The sequence below is a fragment of the Musca autumnalis genome, unplaced genomic scaffold, assembly GCF_047663935.1.
Source record: "Musca autumnalis isolate F117 unplaced genomic scaffold, ASM4766393v1 scaffold_1, whole genome shotgun sequence".
Lineage (NCBI taxonomy): Eukaryota > Metazoa > Arthropoda > Insecta > Diptera > Muscidae > Musca > Musca autumnalis.
In genome coordinates this window covers 14,359,516-14,378,477 of record NW_027411644.1, presented here as the reverse complement: position 1 = coordinate 14,378,477, position 18,962 = coordinate 14,359,516, and the positions used below count along the sequence as shown (strand labels likewise).

At 39.9% G+C, this 18,962-nt stretch overlaps 1 long non-coding RNA gene across 2 annotated transcripts in view; it reads right to left on the bottom strand.

Moving 5' to 3' along the window:
* LOC141394013 (uncharacterized) overlaps positions 1 to 18,962 on the bottom strand; it is a 215,813-nt gene that overhangs the window by 10,909 nt on the left and 185,942 nt on the right. Inside the window, exon 4 of one of the 2 annotated variants that reach the window (XR_012410236.1) lies at positions 222 to 366. This is a non-coding gene — a long non-coding RNA (uncharacterized lncRNA). Of the gene's footprint in view, positions 1 to 168; positions 367 to 18,962 lie in introns of those variants that run through there. The other variant, XR_012410235.1, reaches the window with a different exon arrangement.

Here is an 18,962-nt window from a genome sequence, read left to right as displayed (position 1 = left end):
CCTTCACCATCATTGGCCATTCACTTCGTTCCTGTACAGGATACTTGCAGCCACAAAACTATCCCATCTAAGAACAAGAAGTAAATGAGGGGTTCCATGTAAACAACAGACGCCATATTTAGTATGAAGCTGCAAGGATAATATCCCTGCTGCTGGATGGGTGAAAGTGTATGTGTGTGTGTACTTGTCTTTACAAAAGATTTTCTATTTGTTTAACTCACCCTAAAGGAATTCATTTAATTTCTTTGTTATCCATTGTAGATTTGTTGCTGTGTGTGTGTTAGTTACGTAATTTCAAATTGCCATTTGCAGAAACGTTTCTATTACAATTGCTTAGGAGGTAAGCAGACGGGGCATGAAACCATCCTAAAAAGAAGAAGAGAAGTAGTTAGTTGTAAGTTTGAGAAGTAAAATGCTAGGCAATTCTGAAAGGATATGTGAAATTATATTAATTTAAGTAAATATACACAGCAATGAAAGCACTACGCGAAGTATTTTGAAAAATTCCCTGTTATAACTCTACGAAACCTTTAGTTTCAATCTAGTTATGAAGAAACGAAAAATAACAGCCAATTCGATATGAAAATTTAAACGTACGAAGTGAAACGGAAAAGGCGAAGGTTACTCCACAATCAATAACAGCACATAGAGAGTCGAAATGTACATAGTTCAAAAATCTTAACAAATTGAAACATCACTCTTCACATTCACATCTGCTTTCGTATAAGCACATTCAAAAAAAAAAAAAATAAATAAACAAAAAAACTAGAATATAGATATAACAATAGTTCCACAAACATCCCATGCGGACTAGGGAGACTTCTCTCTATCAGTGAGTGCACCCCGATTCATATTAGCTCAATTATATGGGACCTACTGTTTATCACCGAGTCCGAACGACCTGTCTTAAGACTCCACCTGTACAGAAGTTTTACATGGCTGAAATACTCAGGAAATGTAGCAAACATTACTGAGGGGTATTTTGCCACCGTTGAACCCACTACCTTCAGAGTGCACCACAATGGCTTTCAGCATATCCATATAGGATAATAAAATTTAATTTTTTATAAAAGGGTCACGTTAGTAGAGCATTTGGAAACCCCATCCTATCCTGCCTGGGATAACGATGAAGAAGTATCCGGGATATGGTTTGTACTGGAATATAAAGAGAGGAGAAAGAAGTGAAGTAGTGATGAGATTTTGCTAACTTTTGGAAACTTTAAAAAAGACAATGGGATATATGCCTGATAAGAAGGGGAGAGTTTCTATCTGGATCTACCTAGTGGTAGGAGTGATCTTGTGTGCAACAAGGGATACCTGCAAAGTATATGTTCGACCGTCACATCTCTTCTGCATCTTCACACAATCTACAGTAGCCGATGCCACTGGCATCCCATCTTGACATTAGACCGATATTAAGTGTTCACTGTGGCACATAATAACGGTCTAATGTCAAGATGGGATGCTAGTTGAAAGAGGGAAGGGATATCGTTCATCGTTCGGAGACAGCGGGCCAGGCCGCTTTGGATATCCTACATCCAGGTTCCATAAGTCATCTGTGGTGTGTCTTTTAAAGGTAAAACTCACAAAGTTTGCCGATGTAGTAGCACATTTGTGGCCTATGACATTTCGCAATTGATAAATCTATCAAGCCACCCCGACTGAGTTCACTGCTAATTTGTTCCTATTACGTTTTGCACGGTCAATGAGGACGCCCCTACCCCAATGGCCCCTGAGTCAGGGAGCTGACACTGGAAGTTAACAGGCTGGTCAGCGAGCATAAGCGGAACAAGTGGTTAAATCATCTGAAGAGTTGCAACATTGGAGCCGGTATAGGTGAATTGTGGGCAACGGTTAAGTCACTCTCGAACCCTCGAAGAAGGGAAGATAGGACCTCAGTCACGTTTGGCGACGTTACGTTGACTGACCCGAAGAGGAGCGCAAGTTATTTCAATCGACAGTGTGTCGAGCACACCGAGAGTGACAGGGCGAAGAGAAGAGTATTACGTCGCATCAGATATCTACCTGCCGAGTAGGAACCGCCACAGTTTACAATGGACTTGCTGTCAATGGCATCAGGAACGCTAAATCATCCAAAGCGTTGGGTCCTGATAGAATCTCCATGGTAATGCTGAAGCAGCTGGATAAGCCGGGAGTGGAGTATCTCACTAAAGTTATCACCTTGTCGCTATCCACCTTCATTGTTCCCGAAGTCTGGAAAATGGACAGGGTGGTGCCAGCAAAAGTGAATCGTACAGGCCGATTTCGCTTTTGTCGCCCGTAGCAAAGACCCTTGAGGCCTTAGTCCTCCCCAGTATCAGAAATAGCTATCAAGTTGCCGATCATCAGCATGGATTCCGTAAGCAGCACAGCACGACAAATGCGCTGCACGCCATTACCACAAATATTTGTCAAGGACTCAACCAGAGACGGCCGTGCGATAGAACAGTGATGATGGCGCTTGAATTATCAAAAGCCTTTGATACAGTCAGGCACTCTACGCTGTTTGAGGACATTGAGCAGACAACCATCCGGCCAAGCTTGAAACGTTGGATAGTTAATCATATGTGTGGACGCCAGTCGTACGTGGAATTCAGGAACAAGAAGTCCAAACCCCGTAGAGTGAAACAGGGAGTTCCTCAAGGTGCGGTGATATCTTCGAAACTGTTTAATCTCTACCTCTCCTGTATTCCGCCCCCTCCAGACGTCATCGAGATCGTAACGTATGCGGATGATTGCACGATCCTGGCGTCAGGTACCTATCCTGATGACATCTGTGAGAGACTGAACAACTATTTAACCGATCTTACCACCTTTTTCCATTAGAGAAATATGCAGATTTCCGCCACAAAATCAACAGCCACTCTGTTCACCACATGGACAGCGCAGTTTGGAAGAAATTTGAATGTCATGGTCTACGGTGGCAGAATTCCGACCACAAACTGCCCTAAAATTTTAGGGGTCACATTTGACACTACTTTCGCATCGTGCGCGTACGTCACAGCTATCTGCTACAAACTGAAAAGTATGAACAAGGTCCTTAAGTCCCTAGCCGGCAGCACTTGGAGTGCAGATAAAGAAACCTTATTGACCACATATAACGCAATAGGTCGGTCTGTGGTAAGCTATGCGGCGCCAGTTTGGTCCCCGGGATTATTTGATACTAATTGGAAAGATTCAAACGTGCCAGAGTGCCGCCCTTAGAACAGCAACAGGGTGTCTCCTCAAGTCTTCAGTGGACCATCTACATGAGGAGGCAAAGATTCTTCCAGTAAAGCAACACAATGAGATGCTTTCGTTGCAGTACTTGTTTGGGTGTTACCGTGAGAGCCATCCCAATCACCATCTGCTGGCTAGGCCCGACACATTCAGGCATATTAGGAAGGATATTCATGCTCTAGAGACGAAGGTCCAACAATGTAGGAGAGAACCCCTTGATCAACAGGCATATCAAGCAGGTTTAAATAGTATTCACACGGATGCAGTTGCTAAGGCCATAAGCAAATATAGTGTGAATAAAGTCCTCGAAATACATCCCCCATCTATTGCAGCTGAGGAGCGTCAGCTGCCACGACAAACTAGAGTAGTTTTGGCGAAACTACGCTCGGGATATTGCAGTCGCCTAAATTCTTATTGGGCGGAAATCGACCGCTCGGTGCAAGACATCTGCCCAGTATGTGGCATGGGCCCGCACGACACAAAACACCTTTTCAACTGCCCAACCAAACCTACTCATCTAACTCCAGTGGATCTGTGGTTACATCCCATCGAAGCAGCCACTTTCCTGGAACTGGAGATAGACCCAGAGCCAGATTGAAGAGAAGAACGAACATACGAACAATAATAATAAACACTTTTACAACAACAACATTATTACCCTTAAATTAGTGTTTGACTAATGGATTTCTCCACCATACGCTATGTTGTCAGACCGTCCAGGGGAGAGTTACATTCAGCCCAAATGTCCCTCCTTGAAATAATTACGGAGAGTGAGTCAAACCGGAAAGATGTGGGCGTACAATCGCCTATGCGATTCCTGCCTCTGGATTCAAGATTCAATTGAGTTAAAGACTTTAGCATGCTCGAAATGTGAAACCCGTCACAATTCTGACCCTTAGAGTCTAAAAACCATCCTCGCAGCCTGAAGCTGAATCAACACGTCCAGAGGTTGGATATCCAGAATCATGTCCAAAGCAGACTGATGGGAGCTCTCAATTGCTCCGCTAATCAGAATTGATGCAGTCGTTGATGCAGACAGTTTGGTTAGTAGTGCCTCATTGCTTGCCTCCAGACAAGTACACCATAGGTTTAAATGGGCAGTATATAACTTGTGGTCTAAGTCACCAACTTTTGCCAATTTAGTTCATACTGGAGTAGAGTGCAATAAGACCTTTCTTCGTCCGCTCCTTGGTATTCCTTCTAAAGGTCAATTGATGGTCCAGGATTATACCGAGGTATTTAGCTTCCAGAGAAGGTTCTAAAATAACTCTGTCCAAAACAGGAGGCTGGAAACAAGGAAACGTTTGTACCGAACACTTTGCATAACTTCAGACAATGTTCGTAACAATTTACCACTTATCGATATCTATGGTCGAGAGAGTTTGCAGGAATATCGGCATCAGCAGCTTTGCAATAATTCCAATTTGTTTATGTAAAGCTAAGCTAAGCTTTTTCTGCTTCCGCTCTAATTGTGCTTTGGTGAAATACGGAAGCATAAACTTCTGAATCCGAAATTTGGCATCCTCCCTCGACTTCTTAGATAGTCTTCTGCTGTACTATCGGAAACTAATTTTGAATACTCCAACTTTCATCCGAATACAAATGGGTAGAGTGTGACGACCAAAAATCACCTGGGTTAATTTTTGCCTACACCCACTGAAGTTTTCATATTGAATTGTTTTTTTTTGTATATACTAAATAAATCAATTTGAAACTTAACCTATGTGAGCGACTTTTGTGTTCTAAGGCCACATTACAGATAAAGAGAGAGATCCGCCGTTATCTCCCAAAAACAACGAGACAGCAGTCATCACTACCATGTGGTGATGATCACTGGCTGTGTTGTTGGGATGCTCAATTTTGGTAAACAAGTTTCCGTTGCTCCACTACAAACACTTGGTGGAGTGGTAAACAAGGTCCCGTTAATCCACCACAGAACACGTGGCTGGATCGCACTATAAAAGGGCGACCTATCTTGAGTATCCTGCCGACATCCTTGAGTATCCTGCCGACTTCCTTGAATATCCTGCCGACATCCTTGAAAATCTGTTATACCTCCTTGAAGAATCCCCAGACATCCTCGGTAAGTCCTCCCAGCCCTGTGATTATCCTTGTTTATCCTCGGAGTAGTGCTTGAGTACTTATTAAGGTCTCTCGCAACCCATAACCCAGTAGTGCTTGAGTACTTACTAAGGTTTCTTGCAACCCATAACACAGTAGTGCTTGAGTGCTTATTAAGGTCTCTCGCAACCCATAACCCAGTAGTGCTTGAGTACTTATTAAGGACTCTTGCAACCCAAAACCCGGTAGTGCTTGAGTACTTATTAAGGTATCTTGCAACCCATAACCCAGTAGTGCCTGAGTACTTATTAAGGTCTCTCGCAATCTCTAACCTTGCATGTCATCTAAGTAGTGCTTGAGCACTTATTAAGGTTTCTTGCAACCCATTACCTAGTAGTGCTTGAGTACTTATTAAGGTATCTTGCAACCCATAACCCAGTAGTGCCTGAGTACTTATTAAGGTCTCTCGCAATCTCTAACCTTGCATGTCATCTAAGTAGTGCTTGAGTACTTATTAAGGTCTCTGGCAATCCTAAACCTGATTTATATATGCTTGTAGTAGTGTTTGAGTCTCGCTCCTCCGCCCTATTAGTAGCGAAATCCCATTAGGTACCCGAAAGAGCCATCCCAGAATCTCCGGAATACCGTAGAGTACTTATCCAGGTCTCTGTTAAATCAACCCCCGGCTTTCCCATTCCACCACCACGCGTACTTATCCAGGTCTCGTATCCCGAATCCAGTTATTAGATGGGCTCTAATAACCCGTGGACGGTGGACCATTATACTCCGTGTAACACTTTATATTCTCAGATGTACAATAAATCAGTTAACTTGTTATATATTAAATCCTTTAGCCACTGAATAAAATTTGATTTAAAGAACAACAAAACATGCTGCTCTTTCTCTTTCCCTCTCACAGAAAATCGAACTAAATTTCTGTAAGAACCGCTGGACCCCGGCGAGCTATTCTAGCCCACGGGGAGAGATCCCAGACCAAGCGAGTTTGCAGGAGTCCGGTAGCAGCAGCTTTACAGTGCAGATTATTCTGCACAAGTCTAGGCTCTCGGTGCTGCCGTCCTACCGGTGCTTTGGAGGAATTTGAGAGGATAACCTTCCGACTCAAACGTGTAGCAGCCCGAATTCTTAGATTGTCTTCTACCCTACTATTGGTGGCAAATTTTTTAACAAGCACGTCATTCTGCCGAAACGAATTTAAAATCGTCCACCTTCCCTCCGAAGACTTCCTTGAAAATAGTGGGATATTGAGGCCACAACCTTCAAAATACCGAAAATCGGGAGGTACCATACTATGGGGGCTGTATAAAGACGTGAGCCTATACTGCCAAATTTCAGTTGGAAAGTTTTATTCCCTCAACGAAGACCAGATACCACAATTTAGCCATTTCGGTGGGATATTGCGGCTAATACCTTGATAAAAACCCGAATATCGGGAGGTACCGTTCTATGGAGGCTATATAAAGGACCTATACTGATAAATTTCAGGTGGGAAGTTTTATACTCCCAGCGGACACTAAATACAAATTTCATGCATTTCGGTGGGATATTGAGGCTAAAACCTTTAAAATGCCGAAAATCGGGAGGTTTCCTTGTACGGATGCTATATGAAGATGTGGAACTATACCAATAAATTTCAGGAGGAAAATTGGGAGGTACAGTTCTATGGAGGCTATATTAAAACGTGGTATATCGGCCCATTTTCAATACCAAACACCCCAGGAGTAATGGAAACTTCCGTCTAAAAGATCCAGTTTCAGGCGGCGAGACCTACTTTTAGACTCCGGGAGTCAGGGTGTTGGCGTGGTTCACACTTTGGACACTCGAATGTCCTAAAACTAATTGATAGTCGACTTGAGTTAGGTGACAATGGTTGCGTAAGCGATTATATGTCTACCTCATTCAAGTTTGACTCCTTAACCGTTATCTTTCCAAGCAGAGACGCATGGGCTGAGTGCATATCTCCTCTGGACGGTCTGGCAATTTACACAGACGGGTCCAAGATGGAAGAAGGTACTGGCGCTGGCGTCTACTGCGAGAATCCACTAATTAAGAACCCATACAAGCTGGCGGAGATTCTTGCTATCAGGAAAGCAGCTGAATTGGAGAAAAGGCTTGAATGCAGCCTTACAGGACCGGTGACTATATATGTCGATAGTCAAGCGGCTCTCAAGTTATGGACCATAAATTTAAGTGTTATTCTCGATTGCAGAAGAGCTCTGCAGGATATACACCATATCGTAAAGCTATGTTTGGGTCCGGGTTACAGCAACATTAAGGGAAACAGCTGATGAACTGGCTCGAGGTGGCTCCTGGTCTATCGATTTATCATTTGATGAAACCATTCAGCCACCGATGTGCCACTACATTGGCAAACTTTGGGAGATCTTCAATGAGAGAGCACATCAAAGATGAGCTATTGGAGCCTAGTTGTAGGGTATCCAAGGCAATCTGGCCTGTGGTTTCTCGTCGAAGAACGGCTGCCCTCCTCTCACTTGATAAGTTAGGGATGAAAATCGAGGTGGGACTTATAACAGGTCACTGCAGAGTGAGATCTCTAACATCAAAATGGGACGACAGTGGCGTTGACTACTGCAGACTATGTGAAGATGCGGAGGAGATAGAGACTGTCGAGCATCTGCTTTGTAGGTGCCTCTTGTTGCAAACAAGGAGATACCGAACACTAGGTAGATATGAGATAGACACTCTGACCTTCATGTCCAACATAGATTACATCGTCCTACTCAACTTTGCCAAACATCTATCATGGCTTGGCAAAGGCCCATAAAAACCAATAGTAATCAGACTCTTTTCACTCTTCCAGAACATCTCCATCCTATCTGTGCTGCACCATCAAGTTACATCTCCTACACTCACCATCATATCATCACCTCTATCCTCTTCTCATAAAACTACATCAACACTCTAAATCTTCAGCAATAGCCCATACAGGATGAACATAATGGACCTACGGTCTCCGAGTAGAGCAGTCACCTATTATACTACATGGCTGGGTATCCTTAAACCTAAACCTAAAACCTAACGGACATTTGAAGTGGTCAACGTTGTCACAGTCCTATCATTGATACGTCTGCCCTAGTTGGCACCTAAGTCGGATCATCAACTGCCTCACCACCGTCACCTAGGTATGGGGTTTTTGAATTGAATCAGACTAGGAGCAAAATGTTTAGGCACATACTCTTAAAGAAGCTAGCAACAGCTACAAATACGACAAAAAATAAAATTTTTATGGATCAGTAAAGTTTGGGAGAACATTCTGAAATCTAAAGCAATTGTAGGTACATCCTGGATTTTGCTGCAATACAACGTTCTGCCTTAGCTTAAACTTTCATTACATCTCTCGTTAATAAAAATTCATAAGGATTTCTCTTCCTGTCACTACCACAAACTAACATATGAAACGTCGTCTAAGTGTCTATGTATGTGTGTAATTGTATGTTAAATATACAACTATTCTCACTCACAATCTATTCATTCTCCATCCATATGGTTCAAATAATGTGTGCTTGTGTTCATGGAAAAGTTTTGCTAAAGTTCTTCTTTTTTTCAAAATCATTTAGTTTTCTATTCCAAGGATAAGAATGTGTACACGTTGTACAAATAAATGATGACCTCGTAACTGGGCTGAGGAGAGCGGAAAGTGTAAGGGCGGATGACAAATAGTTTTGGTGTGCTTATGAAAGTGTGGTTGGTAGAAAAGTCCATCTGAGGACAAAGTAATTTTTATGCAATTGCTGCTGTTATTTGCTGAGGAGAGGGTTGGTTTGGGTTTTATTTCAAGAATGTAATAATACAACTGTTTTGGGGTGGTGGTTGTTTGTGCTGCAGCGGTGCGTGGAGATGGCCACAGGCAAATGTTGAAGTTTTCTAATGTGTGGACTTTGGTTTGTTTCATGTTGAAGGAAGCATAATGAGATTGTTGAATTGGAAATTTAACAAAAGTAACGTTGGGAATTAATATGTATATTGAAATGTTTACCAAATAAACTCTTTGGGATCGACATATAGTCCAAATCCCTAATCTCGAATTTCCTTAAAAATATTTTGTGTTGTAGACTTTGGTTTGGATCTTTCGGAATGAAGCACATTAAAAATAAATACGTAACGTGTGGAAATAAATATTATAAATCTTATGTTAACGGTAACCTCTTTGACAACGAGATCCATCTCAGATACATACAAACAAACATATGTTGCCAGAAAAATCCTAGAAGGTTCAAGAGAGACTTGTCTCATGTCAGTGAGTAGACCCCGATTCATATTAGCTGAATTTTATAGATGTAAAGTTTTTTCCTGGTTGAAATACCTTGGAAATTTCACCAACATTACACTGAAAAAATAAATTGTTTGCAAGGATAAGTGATAGTTGTTTTTTTTGAACAGATTACATTAGATTTTATAAAAATATCGAAAAATTTTAGATAGACTTCATGTCACACTTTTAGCAATATCAATATTTTTCAGCGGGGAACTAAATACAAAAAATATTCGAAATTTAATAAAAGCAATGAAAATTTTTACAAGGGCTTCATGTCTTTTGCCATTTAACCCAACGTTTCAACTTAATAATTAATGATAATTTTCTTTTACAGGGAAACTCACCCTTTTCAAAACACTATCCCCTTAGGAGATAATAAGTTCAAAGCGTAATTAATAACCCCTAACCCATTTAAGGATATTAGCACACCTTTGACACGTTCACCTTAGGCACGAGTTGAATGTCAACAACAGTGGCTAACACCAATTATACTCAAATGGGACCCTAATTAAAAGCTATACCTTACCATTGATAGGCGAATAAAAGAAAACAAAAATTCAAACAAATATTGAAAAAATAAAATCCCTTAAATCATTCTAGCACACGTCTCACAAAGCAGATAACACAACAAACGACTTCCGTATACGACTGTCCAAAAAAACGAAAGACAACAAACTTCCTAAAAACTGGATGGACAACAAAAAACCCAATATCCACTTTTGCTACTTCTCAACCCTTCGAGTCTTAAGGAAAAAACTAGTCTGAGACGAATTTTTCTCATCATTTGTCTTTTGGTTTTTTGGTAAAAAAGATGTTGAATGAGAAAAAAGGTAAAGATTTGATAAAATAACAGGGAAAGTTACAATAGACAACAATGTCATGAAGACTAGAGAAACTGGAAACGAGTTGTTTGCAGTTGATTTTTCAGTTGCCTGTGTTTTTTTCTAAATGTCATGCTTGGGTCGAAGAGACTTTTTTTCTTCTCCTTGTATCTTTCTAGACAAACAGGCCCAAGGACAATGGTTTATTGAGTATTTATGGTGTTATTTGCCGTCGTAGTTGTTGTTTCTTTTATTTTTATGCAAAACTGCAAGTCGAGATTTTTATATTGTCTGGAGATATTTTGTGTTTGCCAGAAAAGAAAATAAGAAAACAATAGTTTTTTGGGATAATGGGTATTTGATGGGATAACTGAATTGCTACAGGTTGTAATTTGCAAACAATTGTTATGGGCGACTTTGAAAATACATTACATAACACATACTTCTTTTTTCTTTGCAGAAAGGTTCCTCCTATACACTTAAGATTTTCATTAAAACGACGATAAAGGACAGTTATTGGTTGTGTTATCGAATATTGTTTCGAAAATCAATCTGTCAATCTGCGTTTATCCGTTAGGAGGGGCACTAGAAAACCTTCTGACCTAGGCAACACGCAGTGTCACCAGGCGTCATTTGATTTTTTGTTTGGAAAGTTTGACAGTTTTTAGCCGAATCTAACTCAGGACAGTTTGACATGCAGCCATGTGTTGGGGGGTTTTCAGTAGCTTGATTGAGACACCTCCAAAACATGGGTTTTGAACGCTTTTACATCAACTTCTTGGGACGAAAATCGTTGACCACGCCTTTTTTCTTGATATACTGCAATCAATTGAAATCATTGGATCCCCAGTCAGGGCTGTACAGCGCATGACCCATCAATTCCACGCTTTGTCCTGTTAAACAGGCGCTGGTTTGAATCGATGTGTGAGAGCTCGTCTTGTCATGATGCAGAACAATTCGTCTTCTCTTGTTCGTTTTTCGAATTCCTCAGAAGACTTCAGGCAAATGAATTTAGTGTAACGCTCAGAATTAACCGTCCTACATTTCTCAAACTGTATAGTCGCCACACGGTCAGTTTTACCGAAGAAACATGCGACCTTTTACTTCGAAATTCTTCTTCCATGAACAACTTTCGTTTGATTTGGCTCGCTTTCGAATACACAAACGGTCGATTCATGTTTTGTTTCGGGCTCCTAAGCTTAGACACACGATTCGTCGTCAGTGACCATCCTGTAAATGTCGTTTGAAGCACCGCTATTGTTTCTACCATCAGCATTTATGGGCAAAATATGCCTCCTCGAAATAATGGTTTTAGGCCCAAAGTATGTATGTTTGGACGAAAACCGTTTCAGGAAATTTTGAGTCGATTTGTCTGGCTGAATGGAGTGCACGATAACTCGAACATATCACCCGATTATGTCTAAAATTTGTCTTTCGTAATATTTTGTCCAAAATTAGTTTAAATTCAAAGATGGGTTATATCGGTCCACTCCTTCCGGTACCTCCCCCACAAAAGTTCGAAAATGTTCGGAAAATTTGTGCGCACCATAACTCTTGAAGGGAGAATCTTCCATACTTTGCACATCGTGAAATTTCTACCAGACTTAGATGAGGTTCCAACATGGACACAATCGGTCCACTCCTTCGGGTACTTCCCACACAAAATTTCGGAAAAGTGCAGTTTAGGACCTGGTCTCAAATCGCTTTGATTTTTGCTGTAGCAACTTGTATTCACTGCCCTACATATGACGGTACAAGTTTCATCAGGGGCAAGTCCATACTTCCTGAGAAAATAGCCTGAAAGGTGCAAAAACAACCCCATGACACCGTGTGTAGTGGTTGGAGCGCAAGATAACTCTCGAACGGATCTGCCGATTGGGTCAAAAATTTGGCCTTCGAAATATTTTGTCCAAACTTAATTTAAGTTCGATGATAAGCTATATCGAACCACTCCTTAAGGTACCTCCCCCACAAAAGTTCAAAAATGTTCCGAAAAATTTTGAGCACGATAACTCTTGAATGGAGCGACCGATTTGGTCCATACTTTACACATCCTAATATGTCTACCAGATATAAGTCAGGTTTGAATATGAACTATATTTGTCCACTCCTTCGGGTACCTCCCACACAAAATTTCGGATAAATTCATTTTAAGGCTCGCTCTCGAATCACTTTGATTTCTGTTGAAGCAACTTGCATACGCTGCCTCCTTTACGTTGGCAAGAGCTTTTTTAGAGGCAAGTCCATACTTCTTGAGAAAATAGCCTGAAAGGTGCAAAAAACCCCTATGACACCGTGTGTAGTGGTTGGAGCGCAAGATAACTCTCGAACGGATCAACCGATTTGGTCCAAAGTTTGGTCTTCGTGATATTTTGTTCAAACTTAGTTTCAGTTCGAAGATGAGCAATATCGGTATTTCCCCCAATATTTAAAAAATGTCACTAAAATGGTATGCACGATATATCATGAACGGGGCAACCAATTTGGTCCAAAATTTTGATCTCCTAATATTTTGTTCAAATTTAGTTTAGCTTCTAAAATGGTCCATATCGGTCCTCTCCTTAGGGTACATCCCCCACAAATGTTCAACATTTATGTTTAAGTGCAGTTTAGGGTCTGTTCGAAGATCCTTGGGAAATGTATACCGATGCTGTTCTTTATGGTCCCGTTTACAGCGAGAGTATGTTTTCCGTGGACAAGTCCATGTTTCCAGCCATACTGATCCAAAAGTTATACTATGACCCACTAAATTGACTAGTGGGCGCTATATCAATCGAAAAGATATGACCTCCAAAATAAGATCAAATTCCATAATGGACTATGTCGGTCCATTCCTTCAAGTATCTCCTCCGCAACATTTTGAACTTCAATCCTAATCCACATTTTTGTTGGAAAGTTCAAATATCAAAGAGAAACAAAATTCTGTGCGTAGATGAAAGTTTGGATTCATATAGGCTGGGGGTATATCTCTGTCGGCAAAGTCGACTGATACTTTTTTACTTGTTTTGTTCACAATTTCTTTGCACAAATCCTTTTTTTGAGCTATTGACCAATTTTGTTGGATCAAACATAAAAAAATCAATTTTTATGTCCAATTGTTCATGCAATATCAAATCTTAGTTGGCGAAAGAAATGCACAAGGATGCCTCTATCTCACGTTATATAACATGGCGATCTTGTATTATCCGTTCATGCACGGCTTATTTTTTTCTGGCACAACGGTCTATTTTGGACAACCCTCACGACCTTCGTTTTTTGCGAGTGTCGGCCACGATTGAACTCATTAAACCAGTTTTTGTAGTTAGGGTACTAACTGGAGCCTCGTTGATACCTGGGTGACTCAACGAGTATTAGGCTTAGTTGTCAAGTCCTTGCCGTGGTAAGAAGGATATGTCACGGTGGATCTCATGCCCTCCAGAAATCAATATCTCATGGGTATATGAAGTCTTAATAAAAAGCCTAAAGCCCCAAAATTAACCTTCGATTGATGTTTTTGTTGTAGCATCATTAGCTCAGTCTTCACTCCCACAAGTACATCATCCCCTTTATTCCTGACCATCACAAATATGGACACTGACAATGAATCCCCCAAAGTCGCTGCCAGCAGCTCAAACTCTGGTGTTGCAGAGTAGCGGACTGTTACTAAGGGTGGGAACGACACTGCGAACTGGACCACATAAATTACAGCCTTGACAGAAATATTTGTTTACTCCTCAAGTTTATTGGGGAAAACATCCCCTTGTCTCTCAAAAGGAGACCATCCCGGATCACATTTGGGAAAATTTATCGCTGACTGAAGAATAGGAATCCATGGACACGACAGTCACCCATGTCCCAACCTCTAGTCTCAATTCTGATACCTCATCCGAGAACAAAGCTGCTAAAACGACCTGTCCAATTTGAAAAGACGTTTTAGTGCCAGATAAATACGACAAACATTTGCTTCTAAGGCAAAAAGCAATGGATGAGGATAGCGGTAGGAGTGAAATATTCCTTAATAAGACGGATAATTCACTGAATCCGAAAACCTCCAAAACTGCAAAGCCAATGAAGCAAGGGATACAGAAACATAGAATAAACAAAGACCCAAACACCATTAGCGTAAGGGAATTTCAGCTGGTACGATCTAACCTCAAGTTCGAGAGGAAATTTGAAACAGACTATCCTCAAGTGACTAATATAAAACTGCTTGTCAGTGAAATTCCTACTTCGAGAGCGGGATCAGCAAAAAGGAGAAGAAGGTGTCCAATTCCTCCGATAAGGATTCGACTGACTCCGTAGCTGTCCCAATTTTTAAATTCCACAAAAGTATGATTGAGGTGAGTCAGCTGATGAGCAAAAAGAAACCATCCAACTAAGGTGCGAACGCGAGCAGGCAGAATAATGATGGGTCTGAGATGGCATTGACTGCTTCTAAGGAAAATCGGACCTCGTTCGAACGATCCAAAATCACAAACAGTGGTTGTGATGAGGATGAGGATGAGGATGTCAGAGTAACAGCCTCCTGCTAAAGAGAAGTCTACGCTGTTACAGCCGGTCCATTCGTCTGCATCTCTGTTGAAAAGATCAAAAATTCTTCTTCTGAGATTATGGCCTAAAAACTCAAAAAAACCCTGCCGTCACCAACTGAACCGGGTAGTATGTATGATAACCCTCGAAGGGGGAGACCGATTTGGTCCAAACATTATTATTATTTTTTCTTACAGACTCGGATTATGTCCGAATATTTACAATATCGGACCACTCTTTCGTGTATATACCACAAAAAATTGAAAAGAGTGTTGTTTGAGGACTCGTCTGGGAACGTTTATAAATTTCTGGCCACATGTTGTGTAAGACGGTACAATTTTTATAGGGGCCAAGTGCATACTTCCTGAAAAATTTACCCAAAAACTCAAAAAATAAACCCTTATAGACGTCAGATGTATGGTGATTACTTCCTTACTTTACGGCTTTCCAATGAACGGAAGCTTCGTTACTATAGATCGAAGACCTTTGAAAATTCTTGAATATGCAAAAGGCGTTTGAGAGCTCTTCTTTAGAAAGAATACCTTTGACAGTTCTTCCTGATCGTCTTCTAGATATATCTTTTGAGGATTTATGTAGAAAAGACCTTTGAAAGGGAATGCCTCGGGATATTTCTTTCAAGCTATGTCTGCAGCCCGATTCATATTAACTTCATGATATGGGACAATTTTAGATAAGTTTGGCACACTGTGATACTCAGGAAATTTCGCCTACAACACACTGAGGGGTATATTTATAAGACACTACATGGACAAACAATATAGTTCAAACTATACTCTATAAACCGAATCCTTTAAAGACTTCTAAAAACATCTTTATATGAGTAGTCTGAAATATTTTCAATTAAAAAAATCTTTTTTTTTTTTTGATTTGCCTTATTAAGGCAAGGTCATTTTTAGAGTAATATTTGAATTAATTCTCTTTCGAGTTGAGCTGTTATGACCTAAGAGGAACATTGACAAATTAGGAATCCACCGAAGCCCCACACACGAAAATAACATTCAAATATGCCTGATGATCAGTCTAACCACCCATCAAATGTAGCATAATGGTTGTATGTGTGGGGCTTCGGTGGATTCCTAATTTTTCAATCACGATGCAATGTTTAAAATGTCCTTTTCGTAGACTAAAATCCCGTGCTGAAGCCTCAGGTAAAAATGTAGCATTTTTCAGCGGGGGTATTAGGCCTTCTTCAAAAGTGAGAAGTCTTACTTTATCTTTTCAATTGTTTTCTATAGACAGAATATCATTGAAATGTTGACTGTTTACATTGGGTAAACTTTTTCCTTCTATCTCTATTCGAAAAATATTTCTACCGAACGAAGACATAAGCACTTTAAAAGAGAAGAGGAGAAGATTTATCTATATATTATTTATATAAGATATTTTTAAGATATTCTGAGTACAGAAACTCTAAATAGCGGTACTGAAAGTTCTTCATGCATAAACAAACGAATTTGTAAGGTGTAACTATGTTGGCATATTTCTAAACATTAAATTCCTTTTAACCTTATCTGTAAAACTCCCTTAAAAGTACAATTTTATTTTCTTGTCAAAACCTCATATATGTATGTTCTTCCCTTTTCGCATTCCTTTTCGGTATAGTTTTATTCGATTTTTTACATTAAGTTTTAACTTTGTTGTGTTTCTTCTATACGAAGAAAAAACCCTTCGAGTTGGTTTCCTCTTCTGCGTTATGAGGTTTTCGTTTTCAGCACCGTAAACTGTGTTGAAACTTTTGTTTTTAAATTGAATTTCAGTTTACACAGAATCACACAATAGACTGGCCTCATACCAAGGTATTTTATTTCATCTTTAATTTGTTTCTTTATCCATATTTGTCCCTTCGTATGCAAAAATTTGGTACTTCACAGATGAAGGAAGAAAGGAAAGGAACATTTTTTTTGTTATTTTCTTTTGCTCGATACGTGCTAGACATGGAGTCTATCGTTTGTCTAGAAATATATTTACTTTGTGGGCTTTGAAGTTTATGTTTTCTTCTTCGTTTTGTTTTTTATGAGTTTTTTATTATTATCCTGACAAACGGTGCGGAAGAAGAAAATGACTTTATGTTTTCCGTTAGGTAGCTATTGAGTGTTGGATATGTAAGAGGATATGAAGGTGTTTTATTATTGTTTCAAGATAGAGTTTTTGGTTTCTTTGGAAATTTCGAACGAATGCAGTGTCAGCGATTGGATAGTTGCCATATTTGTTACAAATTCAGATGTAAGAAAATTTATTGAATTTTTAAAGCATTGTTGCGCAAAAATGATAATATGGATATTGATATAGAATAAATTTTGTTTTTAAAATAAACTATAGCTTTCCAAATGGTATATGTGTATTTATTTTGGATATTACTGAGAACAGCATTATTTCTATATGCATATAAACAGTGGTAATATTGTGATTGTGACTTATATCACAGATTTTGATACTGCTCTGTAGTGGGATTCTCTAACTCAGACAAATTGTTTCTCACTCAAACCCTTCGAATTAAAACGTATTCGTTTTAGATTTGTTTTCTATAAAATATTGAAAAGGATTCGTCAATTTCCGAAAAGCTTTTATTCATCAGTTTATATCACTGGTAAATGATATCTTTTTAGCAGTCTTCATTATGGGCGCTATGAACTTTATATTATATATTTGAATAGTGGACTATATAGTAGACACCCTAAGAATATCTGGTATGCCATATGAAGGTCCTATGACTTTCCCCGATGACGTAATTACAGCATAAAGTGCTCAAAATATGAAATTTTTACAAGGTCCGTCGTATGTTTTCCATATTTTTTATACATATTCGCTATAATTAGTTCCAAACCAAACAACATCTCCTTGATATATTAGTGTCGAAAAATATACAAAAAAATATTTGTTTGTATCCGAAAATAAAGAAATTTTGGGTAAAACTCGGATTTGAAAATAACACGCCGATTTTAGTTAGAAAAAAATCGGTTGAAACATTCAACATTTTCAATTTTGTTGAGCAGTGTTATTTTTTGTGGACCCTATTACGACGGTACAATTGCTTTTTCGGGAGCAAGTCCATACTTCCTGAGATAATGACACTAAAGCTCTAAAAAACACAGTCGGCACTAAAATATAAAATGTATGTGTAAATGTATGCCGCACTTTCATCAATCATGAGAATGCAAATTGGCCTAGTTTCAGATATCTGTCTAACTCTTCAGATGTTCGGGTATCAGAGTGGACGTTCTGAGACATCATCAATGATGCAGCCGCTCGCTATATATCTTCTGTCGAATATCCGAAATAAGACCAAATTTCCCAGCAGAAGCGGCGGGATTAGCTTCGTCGAGGCAACCCCAGTGGCCTCAGGGAGCTAATACTGAAAGTTAACAGGTTGTGGGCAACGGCTAAGTCTCTCTCGAAAGATAGCATTCCAGTCACGCTTGACGAAGTTACACTGACTGATGCGAAGAGGTTATTTTAATCGACAGTTTGTCGAGCATCCCTGTAGTGACAGGTCGAAGAGAAGAGTACTACGTTGTATTAGATCTCTTTCTGCCAAGGTGGAACCACTACAAATTACAATGGATGATGTGGTGTAGGCCTTCAGGAAAGCTAAATCATCCAAAGCGTTGGACCCTCAAATTGGATGAAATCTTCAAACTTTCCAACCTCTAGCTAGCCACCATCATCGCGGCTAAAGTCTGGAAAATGGGTTTGGTGACCCGCTACTTAGTCCGGCAAGGTGAATCGTACAGACCGATTGAGCTTTTGTCGCCTGCAGCAAAGATTCTTGAGTAAGAAACGCCTGGCGATCATCGGCAAGGGTTTCGTAAACAGCAAAGCACGACAACACCGCTGCACGCTATCTTCACACACATATTAGTTGAGGACTCAACCAGAGAAAGCCATGTGATGGAACAGTGATGATGGCGCTCGACTTAAAAAAGTCTTTGTCCTTTGTTTAAGCACATTGTGAAAAGGGAGTTCCGCAAGGTGGGGTGATATCTCCAGGAACTGTTTAAGGCCCAGAAGACATTGAGATCGTAACGTATGTTGATGAT